Here is a 14,689-nt window from a genome sequence, read left to right on the forward strand (position 1 = left end):
TTTTGTGCAGCGGCAGTGTCGTAGAAACCCCCAGAGCGGAGGCGCTTCAGCCGTGAAATGCGCGGATCTCAGTGAATGTGAGCCCTTCGGCCTTTACACGGGTTCACCAAAACCACGGACTCCGAACACGTTCAGTGCGAGACTGAGCCGAAACTGAAGTAAATGTAGAAGGAGAGCCGCGTGAACGCCTGTGTGCGCTGGGTTTGCTCCGTGTGTGTTTATGAGCCCCGTTCTCCTTCACCTGTGATTCAGTGAAGACCATCTATCTGTCTCTCTGTCCGTCTGTCTCTCTGTCCGTCTGTCTCTCTGTCCTTCTGTCTCTCCACCTATCTGTCTCTCTGTCCTTCTGTCTCTCCACCTATCTGTCTCTCTATCCTTCTGTCTCTCCACCTATCTGTCTCTCTGTCCTTCTGTCTCTCCACCTATCTGTCTCTCTATCCTTCTGTCTCTCCACCTATCTGTCTCTCTGTCCTTCTGTCTCTCCACCTATCTGTCTCTCTATCCTTCTGTCTCTCCACCTATCTGTCTCTCTGTGCTTCTGTCTCTCTGTCCTACTGTCTCTCCACCTATCTGTCTCTCTGTCCTTCTGTCTCTCCACCTATCTGTCTCTCTGTCCTTCTGTCTCTCCACCTATCTGTCGCTCTATCCTTCTGTTCCAGTATCCATCTTTTTCTATTCACCCATCCATCTATAGACACCTGTAGATGTCTATATTTTCTATCTATCTATCTATCTATCTATCTATCTATCTATCTATCTATCTATCTATCTATCTATCTATCTTTTTCTATTCATCCATCCATCTATAGACACCTGTAGACGTCTATATCTATCTATCTATCTATCTATCTATCTATCTATCTATCTATCTATCTATCTTTTTCTATTCACCCATCCATCTAGACACCTGTAGACGTCTATCTATCTATCTATCTATCTATCTATCTATCTATCTATCTATCTATCTATCTATCTATCTTTTTCTATTCACCCATCCATCTAGACACCTGTAGACGTCTATCTATCTATCTATCTATCTATCTATCTATCTATCTATCTATCTATCTATCTATCTATCTATTTCTATTCATCCATCCATCTATAGACACATGTAGACGTCTATATCTATCTATCTATCTATCTATCTATCTATCTATCTATCTATCTATCTATCTATCTATCTATCTTCATCCATCCATCTATAGACACATGTAGACGTCTATATCTATCTATCTATCTATCTATCTATCTATCTATCTTTTTCTATTCATCCATCCATCTATAGACACTGTAGACGTCTATATTTTCTTTCTATCTATCTATCTATCTATCTATCTATCTATCTATCTATCTATCTATCTATCTATCTCTATTCATCCTTCCATCTATAGACACATGTAGATGTCTATATCTATCTATCTATCTATCTATCTATCTATCTATCTATCTATCTATCTATCTATCTATCTATCTATCTATCTATTTCTATTCATCCATCCATCTATAGACACATGTAGACGTCTATATCTATCTATCTATCTATCTATCTATCTATCTATCTATCTATCTATCTCTATTCATCCATCCATCTATAGACACATGTAGACGTCTATATCTATCTATCTATCTATCTATCTATCTATCTATCTATCTATCTATCTATCTATCTTTTTCTATACATCCATCCATCTATAGACACCTATAGAGGTCTATATTTTCTATCTATCTATCTATCTATCTATCTATCTATCTATTTCATTCTTTCTTTTTCTATTCATCCATCCATCTATAGACACATGTAGACGTCTCTATCTATCTATCTATCTATCTATCTATCTATCTATCTATCTATCTATCTATCTATCTATCTCTATTCATCCATCCATCTATAGACACATGTAGACGTCTATATCTATCTATCTATCTATCTATCTATCTATCTATCTATCTTTTTCTATACATCCATCCATCTATAGACACCTATAGAGGTCTATATTTTCTATCTATCTATCTATCTATCTATCTATCTATCTATCTATCTATTTCATTCTTTCTTTTTCTATTCATCCATCCATCTATAGACACATGTAGACGTCTATATCTATCTATCTATCTATCTATCTATCTATCTATCTATCTATCTATCTTTTTCTATACATCCATCCATCTATAGACACCTATAGAGGTCTATATTTTCTATCTATCTATCTATCTATCTATCTATCTATCTATCTATCTATCTATTTCATTCTTTCTTTTTCTATACATCCATCCATCTATAGACACCTATAGAGGTCTATATTTTCTATCTATCTATCTATCTATCTATCTATCTATCTATCTATCTCTGAGAAGAGCAGGTTTCTCTGGGGATATCTAGGGATCCTCGAGTCCCCCCCAAATCACCAGGTGAGCTGATTATTACAGGCCGCGTGTTTTGACGTTCATCTTTTAAGGTAATATCTGCATTTCACCAAGAGGGGGCAGCAAACCGTAAGAAATGCCCTTCGCTGAGCTGCGTTGACTTCGGCTGCAGATTGATAAATCATTGGGCTCTAGAAGATGAAGTCGGCTCGATACTAGACTTTTCCAAAGCCTCTGCCAAAGCCTCTTTCTAAAACGTGTGGAAGGTGTTGACATGGTGCCACACGCTCCGCACACACGGACACGCAGGAAAACCCCTGAACTCACTGCGTCTCGGTGATTTCTAAGAACGTCTCTTCCGAGTTTCTATATTTGGAGATGATTTCTAGGAAAATCGAGCTGGCCAGAGCCCCATATTCACTTCCACGCGTTTAAACTTCGCTCCCTTTTAAAGCCGCAGGAGAAAGGCGTGAGCAGCAGACAGACGCCCCGACCGCCGAGCGCGACTTGAGGCTGTCACGTCTTCGCCGCCTTAAACAGCGAGCGTTCCCGACATGACTAGCGGCGCGAAACCTCGGCCGAGAACACATTTAGCGCACAGTCGCTGTTTGTTGGGAACTGGATCTCCCCCTGCACGGCCTCATTCTCACCCCGTGGCGTGACCATGGAGCATGTCTGAGGCGCTGGCGGTGAGATTTTTAACATGCAGGGAGTCAGGTCCAGCAGACAGCGCCGAGCTCGCTCCCCGCCAGCAGCCGCCTTAAAGGAACACCACCTGATTCAAATCAGACAGACGCGATCTCGCCCTGACCCCCGCCCGCTCCGGAGAGGGTAAGTTGTGGAGAAGCGGTAACCTTCTCGACGCTTTGGCGCGGACTAGCCCCTTATATTCATCGGCGTGGTGCGGCTTAACGAGCAGGTGGGAACGGCGTTTCGCGTCGCCAGCCGAGACTCATTTAAACCGATTTCTGCTGCTGACGACGCGGTGGGGATTTTGCTCATCGCTTAAAATCTGCCGGTGGACTTTATGGCTGTTCGTCGTCTCGTTGCGCGGTCTTGGAGAAGGTCTCTGCCGCGGGTTTGAGGAGCGTTTTCGGGGGGGGGTGCCGCTCCGCGACTGAGGCAGACAGACAGATTGTGTCTGAGAGAGTCATGTTAGGCTACCTGAACTCTCCGGGGAGCCGAAAACACTGTCTGGGACACAATTACCGCCCACCGCCTGCGTTTATCTCCCCGTTTCTTCACAGACGCCAGACTCTCAACCTGCTTTCAGACTGAGGAAAATGTAGCGTCTGCAAATCGCGGCACTAACTTGTTAGAGCTCTCATTACAGGCTGCCCACAGCGAAGATGTCATTCCTTCCTTTCAGTGGGCTCATATTGTCTGTGCTGACGAGCGACGTGACACAGACGGTCTTGTAGACTGCCCTGAAACGCTTAGACAGAAGAAAGTCTGTATTTGTTTCGCCGTGTGGTGCAGAAGCCCACTGAAAACAGTTTGTTGCAGTTCTATGCAGAGGATTTGTCCTCTAAATCAACTCCAGCCTGATCAGCATTTGCAGAATGGGAGAGATGCTGGAGGGTGCAGATGGTGAATAATATGGTAACAGGTGTTTTGGGGCTTTTTTTTGGTCCTGATGGGCACTGAAGTAAGACTTTGTGAGGTCAGTGGCGGGATTCTGGGGGCGAGATGAGTTTTGATCTCAATCCAACTGGCCCGCAAAGTCCCGCTTCTGGTACTCACCCTTTCAGAGGAGAAAGGGACTGGACCTCTTCTGCAGGTCGGTCACTGGAAGTCCTATCTTTAATTATAGAAGTAGAGGGAGGTTCTGACAGGGAAAAAAGTGGACTCAAATATTAACAGACGGTCTAAAGTCAGCCCCTCGGCCAGCCTGCGCTGGAAATCGTCTTCAGAACGAGTCGTGTTCTTGGCTTTTTTGTGATTTGGGCACATTTCCGGCACCCAGTCCAAGCTTCGGTGTTTGTGTTTCAGTTGGTCAGTAAGAAACACCTGTAAACTGAGTATTAAAAAACAGCCCAATATGAGCATCAGGCCTTCCAAATCTCTTACTTTAAGCACCAGTAAAGCTTTACGAGCTCAAAGCGAGGGCCATATATGTCTGTAATATGAGAAAAATGAATGTAATGCCGCAGGGAGAATGAGGGGCTTTTGGGGGCACTTGTGTTTCAGTTTCACCATCATAATGCCCCTAAAAATCCTTATTGCTCTTGCACTGATCGCCAGACTATGTTTAATGGGCTGCTTGAGGTTCTCTCACATGAAATGTCCAAAGTTTTTCTGTTTTGCTATTGGATGAATGTTAAATCAGGCTAATGTGAATTCACTGCGTTTCATAAACATGATTGTTCATTCTGCGCAGATGATGAGGGGAAATTTAATTTGTGTGGTCTGCTTGATGATCCACAAGATCTAACGGGAAACGGCGACTGTGTTGTTCCGTTGTTGATGGCGCAAAGACTGCATACTGAATATTATGAAGCCTACAGAGTGCACAGGCTAGACTTCGGGACAAAGCAGATTGAAAGAGTGAAAAAGTTCGTTTTGCGTACTTTTTTTTTTTTTAAGTGTTAGTTTCTCCTGTTGGTAGAAAAAAGACATTGAGGGACTTTATTTCTGAGGCGTTTTGTCGTATTCATTTCCTCTGTTTGAGGCCTGACCGATGTTTAAATCGCTGGATGTATGGGGTTTCTACACTCCTGTGTATAAATATATCACAAAGCGTTCTTTAGAAAGACCTAGGTGGGTTCCCCGAGGAACCTTTCAGTGCAAGGTTCTCTAAAGAACCATTTTGGTCAATGCCATGAAAGTATGAAGAACCTTGTTAGATAGAAGACAGAAAGAAGGGAAGTTGCAGAGTTAGAGGAGCAAGACATATAAACTTACATATATCAGGTAGAAATAAAAAAAAAAATCATATGAATTAGGCAGAACCGTAAAATTAAACATGGGTTAGAGTAAAGTAGGAGAGAGTAGCAATAGAAGTACATCTATTTGCATATTTACATACCATAAAAGACAGATGCATGAATATTATGAGGTATTTTACAACACAATGAGTAGAAACAAACTTTTTAGAGACTTTTTAAAGCTATATAAACTTAAAATTTAAAGAACCTCCACATAATGTAAAGGTTCTTTACAAATTAAAGATTTTTTTTTCCCCCCAGTACAATGTCCAACCCAAAAACCTCGTATTTTTTGAAGTGTCCTGCCTTCTTTTAGGGGAAAAACCCAGAACAAGCTTCTTCACACTCAAGAATGACTGAAGCATGTGATGTGAATGAGCTGCTACACATTTTTCTTCTTTAACACTGTTGTTGGAAGCAGGCGAAAGGGGCCTTTTGATGTTTACACAAATCCTCCTTATTTTTGCTCATTGCGTTCGGCGCTCAATTATGTTGTTTTCCTCCAGGCTACTTGCTTACAGTTAGGGCGTATCACCCCTGTGATTTTAACTGTAGCTTACTAAATGCCTTGGGCATGCTGCATATGCTCAGGTGGTTAGATTAGTTTACTCGACTTATTGCTTTCATCCGTCTACTGTTGACAGCAACTTTGTACGTCATCCTTACATTATGGTTCCTGTGCTTCTCTCAGAGCCTTAAAGCATACGCAGTGGGCCTTTTACCTAAAGGGCAATATCCAGAGAGCGAACAGATGAGCACTGAAGGAATTCCAGGCCAAGGAAGCTCACAACTCCGTGCAAAACTCTCCGTCATTGTGAAGAATATTGGGGTGCATGCAGGCAGAGACTTGACAGAATGCGCTGGTCATTTACACCCATTCTTTATAATTATATGAGGTCGTCCTCAGCCATAGCTGACGAGAGGGTTGAGTAACGTCACCTACAAGTGTGAGAGTAGCCTATTTACTGCCATTTTTCGTCAGGAAATATTACATGATAGACTGTTAGGCGACATGGAAAGGCACCGGTTTCTCCCAGGGGTGCCGTCACACAAAGAATAGGATCATGTGTTAAACTTCAACTACACACTGTCTCAGCAGCAGTGCTTAGTACTGGAGAAAGAAAGCAACGAGCACTATTAAACAAGTGAGTCTCAGTTTGATATTGAGAGAACAAAACATTCATTGCCGTTTGAATTTATTGCAACTTTGCCTGTGACTTTTAAAGCCTGTCAAGTTCAGTTCCACTTCTAGGTGTAAACAACATGTGGTTCCAAGAATCTTAGGAGCCTTACTCCACGACTGTTTGGGAGAGTTTTGTTGTAACTTGCCACACTGCACGACCTTGAAATCTTCGCTTGCTTTGAATCCAATTAAGCTTTCGTATATTTTTAAGGCCTAGTTTGGTTTCTGAACCATTTGACTGGTATTTATCACATTCATTTCCAATGATGTCTACATGCAATCATTTACAGTTGGCTTATAAACTTGAAGAGTCAGGGTCCTACTCCAGCAACAACCAAGGCACAAACCTTGAGATTTGTTAGTAGTTCAAGGGCAGGCACCTGTCTGTGCTTATTTAAAACTGGGCAGTTCATTTGAAAAGGAAGGTACACTTGTATCCAAGCTTTGTAGCTATGTTGTGTAGATGTAATCATACGGACTTCTCGCAGTATCAGCCTTCATATAAATGGGAGCTGGGGACTAAGACTAAGAGAAGGTCGAGAATATTTGTCAAAATGTACAAAAATGTAAAAAATGTAAAGTCAGGGTTTTTTTTTTGTTTTCCTTTTTTCTTAAATGGCAAATTTGAGCCATTAATGCATAATCTGAAATATATTGTCAATGAATTGGATTATTTAAGGCATCTGAACTTCACATATAAGCTCTGGTCTTGTCAATGAGCAGAACATTCCAGTGAGAAAATGTAAATGAAAGCACTGTGGAAGAGAAATGTCTTAAAGTATAGTTGGATTTGAGTAGTTCGTAGGCTTTCTGCATCTATGCAAATTTGTAAAGCAAAGTGTTTTAGATGGAAATGTGCATTTGATATTAGTTGTGCAAACTTGCTCTGTATCATCATTTTTTCCAGCTAAACTTAAATTACATTCATTCTGACATCTGTTCATTACTGGCACTGAATTAAATGATCCTGGCCGTTACTTTTTCGTTTGTAGTCCATCTTTAGACTTGGATAACGCTTCTCAAGTATGCAGAATCTAAGATATAGTAGTGGTGGTGGGGCTGATGGTAAAAAAAGAGAAATCGGGGGGGGGGGGGTCAATTTATGAAAAAACATCTCTGTAGTTTATTTCTGGGAAATGTATTTTGTTAATAATTGAGTGTGAAAAATCTGAACACAGGGAATCACAGATTGTATAGGCACTCTTATCTGTGTTTCCAGGCTTTCAGATTACAAACATAAAGCGCAGAAGGCATTACTGTGGACTAAGCTCACCTCCACTAAATGCCAAGGCAAGGTTAAAGTACTTGGCTCTCTGTAATGAAACACTTCGGGTGGCGAACTTTACACTGAAAATGAAGGTGGTCAGTACAAATCAGACTAATTCATTAAATGCCTTAACACGTTTTAAACGCAGCTTCTTTATTTATTTCTTTGGTTATTTTTAACATAGCTTCTCATATATATCACCCCAGAGGCCCGTCCCCTTTACTTTACCCCTTTGCATCAATATAAACAATAAACATCCAGATCAGAATTCTGATAACACCCATATGATTCCTATTTTCCTATATACTCTCCTGCGTAGTATCATTTACGACACGTAGCTAAACTGGCAAGTTTTGAGGTCTCGATTTTGAACCCGAGAGCTTGCCAGGCTCAAATAAATTGGACCTTTGTGAGCTGTTGTGAACAGATCCATACAGGATAAATCACTGTAATGAGCATCTCGATAGCGTGCTCCTAAAGGGATAAACAACAAAGCGGTCCACAATACCGTTTCAACGTCTTTTAAAAAGGCTTTAACATCTACTTTGATTAACATTCATAAAATGAGAGTAATACCCTTTATTAGACATGGTCATGATACGAGTTGGTTTAGAATTTAATGACAGAGGGCTGTATGAAACCTGAGGTACAAATAACAAACAAGAACAAGATGAAGAGCTTTTATTTCTGATGTATTGCGCTGATAAGCCTCCGTTCAGGCTGGATTTAGTGAGAGGTTCAGCTGGGAAAGTCATTACTGACACCTCACACAGCCAAGAGGATCCTGCCAAGTGAACTGACTCCAAGTGACACAGTGGTGCAGGCTCGAACCCCTTTATTATTACTATTTCTGAACATGAATAATGAATTCATTTCTAACATACACAGTGCTCTGTAAAAACCTCAGCGGGGTTAACTACACCAAGTAAAACTTGCTGGTGCTTACATCAGTAGCATGCAAATGTGCCCTGAATTATGCCCTGATATTAATATAATCTCCCCACAAAGACCATCAAGGTCAGTGGGTTCTGTGCTTCGACGTTTAAACGTAGAACGGAGTTGCCTTTGGCAAAGCGAGTTAGTAATTTTACGTAAAGCGGTTCGTCCTGTCATAGAGAAGATGCGTGCCATGACACACATAGACATGATGAAGCAAATCCTCTTTTTTTTTTTTTCTTCTTGGCATCAATCCACAAAAATCTTTTGTGGGAAATCGGCTACTTACCCTGTCAGTCTCACTAGACAGTGCTATGGTCCTTTCATTTGATGCTATAATATAGCACAGCAAAGTCATATTATTTAAGAGGCAAATTTGAACGGATTAAGGTCCATACACCCATACAGCATGCGCCATGCAAGAGCTTTATCACTTTTATCGCTGTTGCAAGCACCATGTGAAGCTCCAGGGAGGTGGTGGGCTTGCTAAAGCAGGGGAGGAACTTGCACTGTGTGCCTCCAGAGCACCATTTCGCTGTTTAATAAGCTCAGCTGGACGGTCTCCATCTACTGACAGAGCGCCAGATACAACAAGCTCCGAGGGAGAGAGTCAAAGTTTGAAGAGGCAAAATCAGATTGTTCATCATTTTTATGCATCTTTAAGGCTTTTAATGCAAATCTGAATATCTAGGATTTGGACAAGCGTTTTATGACGGAGAAGGAACCGTCAATTGGTACGATGTATAGGGCAATGTGACGACTGCATGGCATCATTTCAGTGGTACTTTAATGCCTAGTGGATTTGAGGTTTGCAGCAGAGTGAAAATCATTAAAATGCTGAACAGTTAGAGCAAACCTGAACCCCGTTCAGGCTAGAAAATGGTGTCCTTTTCCGTGCGCGCAGGCCCCGATTCTATGGTTCTTCCCTTTTGACCTGTTCACTGATTTTTAAGTCAAAAGCATGCAGGGCGACTCTGAGGTGCAGCGAGGGACCCGGCAGGCCGAAGCATATTGAAAAATCTCACATGACAAGTTGCCCTCGTGCAGTGCAAGAGGGATATGTTTACCCTTTACCCTGCCTCTATGGTTATATTTAGAGTTCAACATGAGGGAGAGTGTAAACGTACTTCCACTGGTATCTGACACAAGTCACAGGTGGAGCACTCTTCTATGACCATTCCTTCCCGTAGAGGCTTGGCATGCTATCAGAGCGCGCACTTTATCGCAGACCTCTGCTTTCACCGTTCGGCAGATTTCTGTTGTGGTTATGTAGAAAGCGCTTTCTCGGATCATTTCAAATAAGATAGCTTTGGGGCAGTTTTATTTCCGTCATTTAAAGAATCTCTGACCTCGATTGAACCGCGCTCTGAATGCGGGGTCTCCGTTTTTCCTCACAGCAGTGACAATGAGGAGCGCCAGCCTCCTGCACTGTCGTTTAAAACTCATTTCCCGAGTTAAGGAACCACCTGCCTTGCTGTGGGACATTTATCAGACCTTCAAGAAATATTCATGTTTCCTTCTCACAAGGTCATGTTTAACTTCATTAAGCACCATGTGGTGTGGTCGCCATAGCTGCTGGTAGACTGGAGGACTGTTCTGTGCAGCAGCGGCAACAGCAGTCCTTCACATGATTGCCAGACCCTGGAGACAAGCCACCTGATGATTCAGCACCAAGCTCCACGGTGCTTCGCAGCCTGCTCCTACATGCAGGCCTGGGAGTAATAGCTCCAATTAAGTCCCACACTGAAGATTTGCTGTAAAACTCCAGAGCCAACAATAGACATTGGACTTTCCCACTACTTGTAGACCATAGAGTACATGTAGATGTGGAAAAACAGGACACTAAGCAATAAAAGCAAAGTCAGTGTGTATTGCATGCAGCAGTTAGATCAGGACAATGCTATGAATGTCTATGAGCTGGCTTTGTGAGATGTCTCTGTAGCTGCTGCTCCCGCATTTAGAGAAAATTGGGTTGTGACATTATGAGATGCCAATGGGAACTGCTACAGTTATTTATTACAATTGAATTCAGCATAATAAGCAATATGTCGCTGTCACATCACAAGCTCATAACTTACAAATAACTCAGAGTTACAAATAGGTGCCGGCAGTATGACCATATTTAGTTATTGCAATAAATTCTGTCCCATTATGCTACAATATGCTTTCCTAGCATACCGTGGCTATCATCAATGCCTGTAGAACACTGAGCAACTGTATGTTTCAATACAAAAAAGGCATAATTAGGCCTGTTTAATTGGATTTAGTGCAGTGCAGTATGTGAAACTTTGAATTAAATGAATGTACTCAGGTTTTTAGTTTTTTTTAACGTGGCATTACTGGTTCTTTTTTCTCTGTTCGAACGTCTTCAACCTCTGAAAAATGACAGTTGTAATAGTGAAGTTCTTTAAAGCATTCTGACGCCATATCACCCACCCCTAGTTACAAAATATGGTGCCCATCTGCTGTGTATATGGGCAAATATTAACCCAGCATGAATGGATACGGTCCCACTTATGCATATCTTACAGACTGTTGTGTGGTTTGGTTGTCTAGTTTTGCTGGTGGGCTTTCTATACAGGGCGTGCATGGATTTGGCTGATCAAATTGACTTGGAGGCAATCACGAGCCTATCATGCACTAGCTACAAACTCCCATGATACGGCAGATTGCCGATTGGCATCTCGGTAGACTCTGTGCTCCAACAAACCCAACACTTACAAACCCTGAAGGGAGGGTATTCAGAATGCCTCAGTCAGTTCCTCTTAAAAGCAGGCAATCTGATGGCAGCCCTCAAACAAGGAGAAGTCTAGTTAAAAGATGAAAATCGTTGATTCTGTAGGTAAAACTTGGTATAATTAGATGTTCACACACAAACGGTATAAATGTGATGAGTTTGTAAAAAAGTAAGGAATGCCTGCCATAAGTTTTCATTTAAACTTCAGCTTGTTCTTGTTAAAGGCGTTATTCGTTTGTGCCATTAGTACCTTTCTAACTGTGTGAAAGATCAAAAGAGTTGAGAAATTCTTAGCAAAATGCTGACTGGCAATACTGACTGAGTGTCTTGCAAGACTTGAATTTTATGGCCCATGCATCCCTTTTCCTGTGAGGGGATCACCCCACAGCAAGCCATTAGTCTGCATTCTTTGTCACTGTGGTGCTCTTTCTGCATGGTAGAAGAGCACCCGTTGCTTTGGTGAGTCATGAGGTCGAGGAGGAGGAGAGAGCTACACTTCGGGCAGAGACGAAGCATGCCTGAACGGTAAAGCCTAGCAGCCTGGCTCCTAACTAGAACCACATGCAAGCCCTTTCACAGCCAAGCCAAATGAATGAATGTCTGTTCCGAACAAAAGCCGGGCCTAGTTCCCTGCACCGGTGTGCTTAGCAGTGATCCGATATTCATTTGCGAAAGCGTTATTCGCATCGCTGACGTTTTTCTCACATTCAGTACATTTCCACTGGGAAGATCCGCAGGTTATAATGGAATCTCACAGCGGCGATCCCCCAGTCACAGCCCCGGCAAATTTACTCGGCTGTTGAGGCAGGAGCCTTTATCAAAGGGAAATGAGAAAATAAGGCAGGGCACATCGCTTTTGTGTCAGACAAGTGTTTCATCCCACTAAATAGATTTATGGATTTAGTGTGTAAGGTGAAGGCAAGAGGACAAGATGTGCATACCTAATTTGGGAGAGCATGATGAACAGTTGGATCCCAGTGGGCACTTAAAGATCAATTGGTTCTCATTTCCCCCAGCTAGTATAAATGACCGGGAAATGGGAAGAGTTAGATTGTTCCTCCTTTAGGCACTGGCTCATTGTTAAGCATGACTGGGTTGGGGTTGTAATAGACTCATATTAGGTTTTTTTTCCCCAGTAATAAAGAACGTCAGTCTAACGCTGCTGTCGGAAGAAAGCCTCGTATCTCCGTTTTTGTTGTTTTCCAGTTTTTGACACGATTTGAAAATGCCTGTTGTCCTTTGCATTGTGTGTAAATTTCATGATGACTGGACCAAAAGCAATGGCCCAAATTGACTTTGGGGGGGGGGGGGGTCTTACATTAAAAGTAAAGTATGTCTTGTCCGTCACCTGTAAAGTTGCCATTTTGGAGATATGAGGTTTTCTTCCGACAGCAGGGATAAGCACATCCTTGAATCAGACGAAAATGTGTTGCTTTGTTGTGAAGAACTCATGATAAACCAAAGCAAACGAAATATAATAGAGTAGAAATGAAATAGAGTAGAAGTATCTATAATGCAGATTTCCCAGTATGTCACATGAGTTATATCAGGGTATGTCACTTGTATCCACATGGGATGAAAGTAAGAATGGCAAATTTCCAAGAAGGATGAATTTTGTCTTTTTTGGACTCTTTTTTTTCTTTTAGACTGGGGCGCACCCCCCCCCCCCCCCCCCCCAAAAAAAAATAAAGCCTTTCTTGTAGATTTGAAACAGGTGAGACAGGTTAAGGCATGAGTCATCACTCACAGAGGAACAGGGGAACCTTTCCTGAACGTTTTCCCAGCCTTTAACAAGTTCAGACATTAACTACGCCATTAAAATCAAACTTCTCATATCCATGTTCATTAGTGATTTGCTCAGTCATGTCCATGAGAATTATCTCCCTATACAGTTGCATTTTTAAAAAAATTGAGTACCTACTTAAGCAAGTGCTCAAAAGACGGCTGTAAACGCGTTTTGAATCATATTTATGAGATTTCTCGGGCTACTGGTATATCCAGTTACACAGTGAGTTTTCTGTTACTAAACATAGGTCTGGTTTCTTAGCCCCAGATTAAGCCGGAGCCTAGACTAATAAGGATTGTTAGAGATGAGTCACCATAGGAATTGCAGTTTAGTCTAAAAGTAGACTTGGTGTACTTTCAGGAATCAAGCCCTAGACGTTTTTGAGGACCGATATCTCACATTTGCATTGTTTTATCCACTTATGACATTCGTGTGGTTTTATACACCAAAATCACTCCCACATTGTTGTCACATGACCATTTTAACCACTTTTTCCCCTTGGAAAAAAAATTCAACAGGCTGTTTTCGTATCTATGCCTTTATGAACAGCGATTATATCATCGCTCGTTGAACAAAACTGTATGCCACAAAAATTCATTCATAATCCATACAAACCAGGCTGTTTGCATAGCTTAATTTCGATGAACTGAAGAGTGAAGTGTTTGAATTATGTTTCCAGTGGTTGAAATGTTTCAGCTGTTTCAGATTTTGTATAGACGTTGATATCAGCGTGTATAGATAGTCTCACATCTCTTTAAGCTCCTCTAACACTGGCTCTTTATCACTTTTCCATATTCTGTATAACATTCATTGTATGTGCAGCATACTTGGTGAAATGAAGTGATTCTGATGCTGATTCTGAAATCGATTTGCTATGATATTGTGATCTTTTAAATGAATTCTATGGAGATTTAGAGCCTGATCAAGCCTCAAGAGCAGTCACTCAAATGTGAAGAATGCACATTTAGTTCAGTAAAAAATAACTTTGTTCATGCAACATGATGTACTATAGACACTAAATGGACACATAGTTCACGGGAGAATGGAACAAGTGTTTGAAACGTGCAAGACGCAAGGTTTTTACCCAGAACGATTTAACATGAGTCATGAGACCACAGGTGTGGTGATGCAACCGCACGTACAACCAGGTTGCTATGCTCCACAAGGCAAACTTCTTGGCGCTGACAGATACTCTTTCGTGGCACAGTTTGCCAAGTTGGGAGCAGAAAGAGCTCCATATGCCACCTATGCTCTCCAGACGCCTGCATTGGATCCATCTCTCAGGATGGGAGAGCCACAGCAAACCGTGATCAGATTACTCCAATTAAACCACGGCCAGCCCCACCAAGTGGCTCAATTGTGTGGTGCTGCCCAGTACAACTGGGGGATTAGAACAGATTTAGTCACAAAGAAGACACAAGAAAAATAACTAAGTCGTTTGATTGGTCCTGCAATCCTCTTTTTCAAAGCCCATTTAATACCCATATTT

This window comes from Pygocentrus nattereri, chromosome 27, assembly GCF_015220715.1.
Source record: "Pygocentrus nattereri isolate fPygNat1 chromosome 27, fPygNat1.pri, whole genome shotgun sequence".
NCBI classification, from domain to species: Eukaryota; Metazoa; Chordata; class Actinopteri; order Characiformes; family Serrasalmidae; genus Pygocentrus; species Pygocentrus nattereri.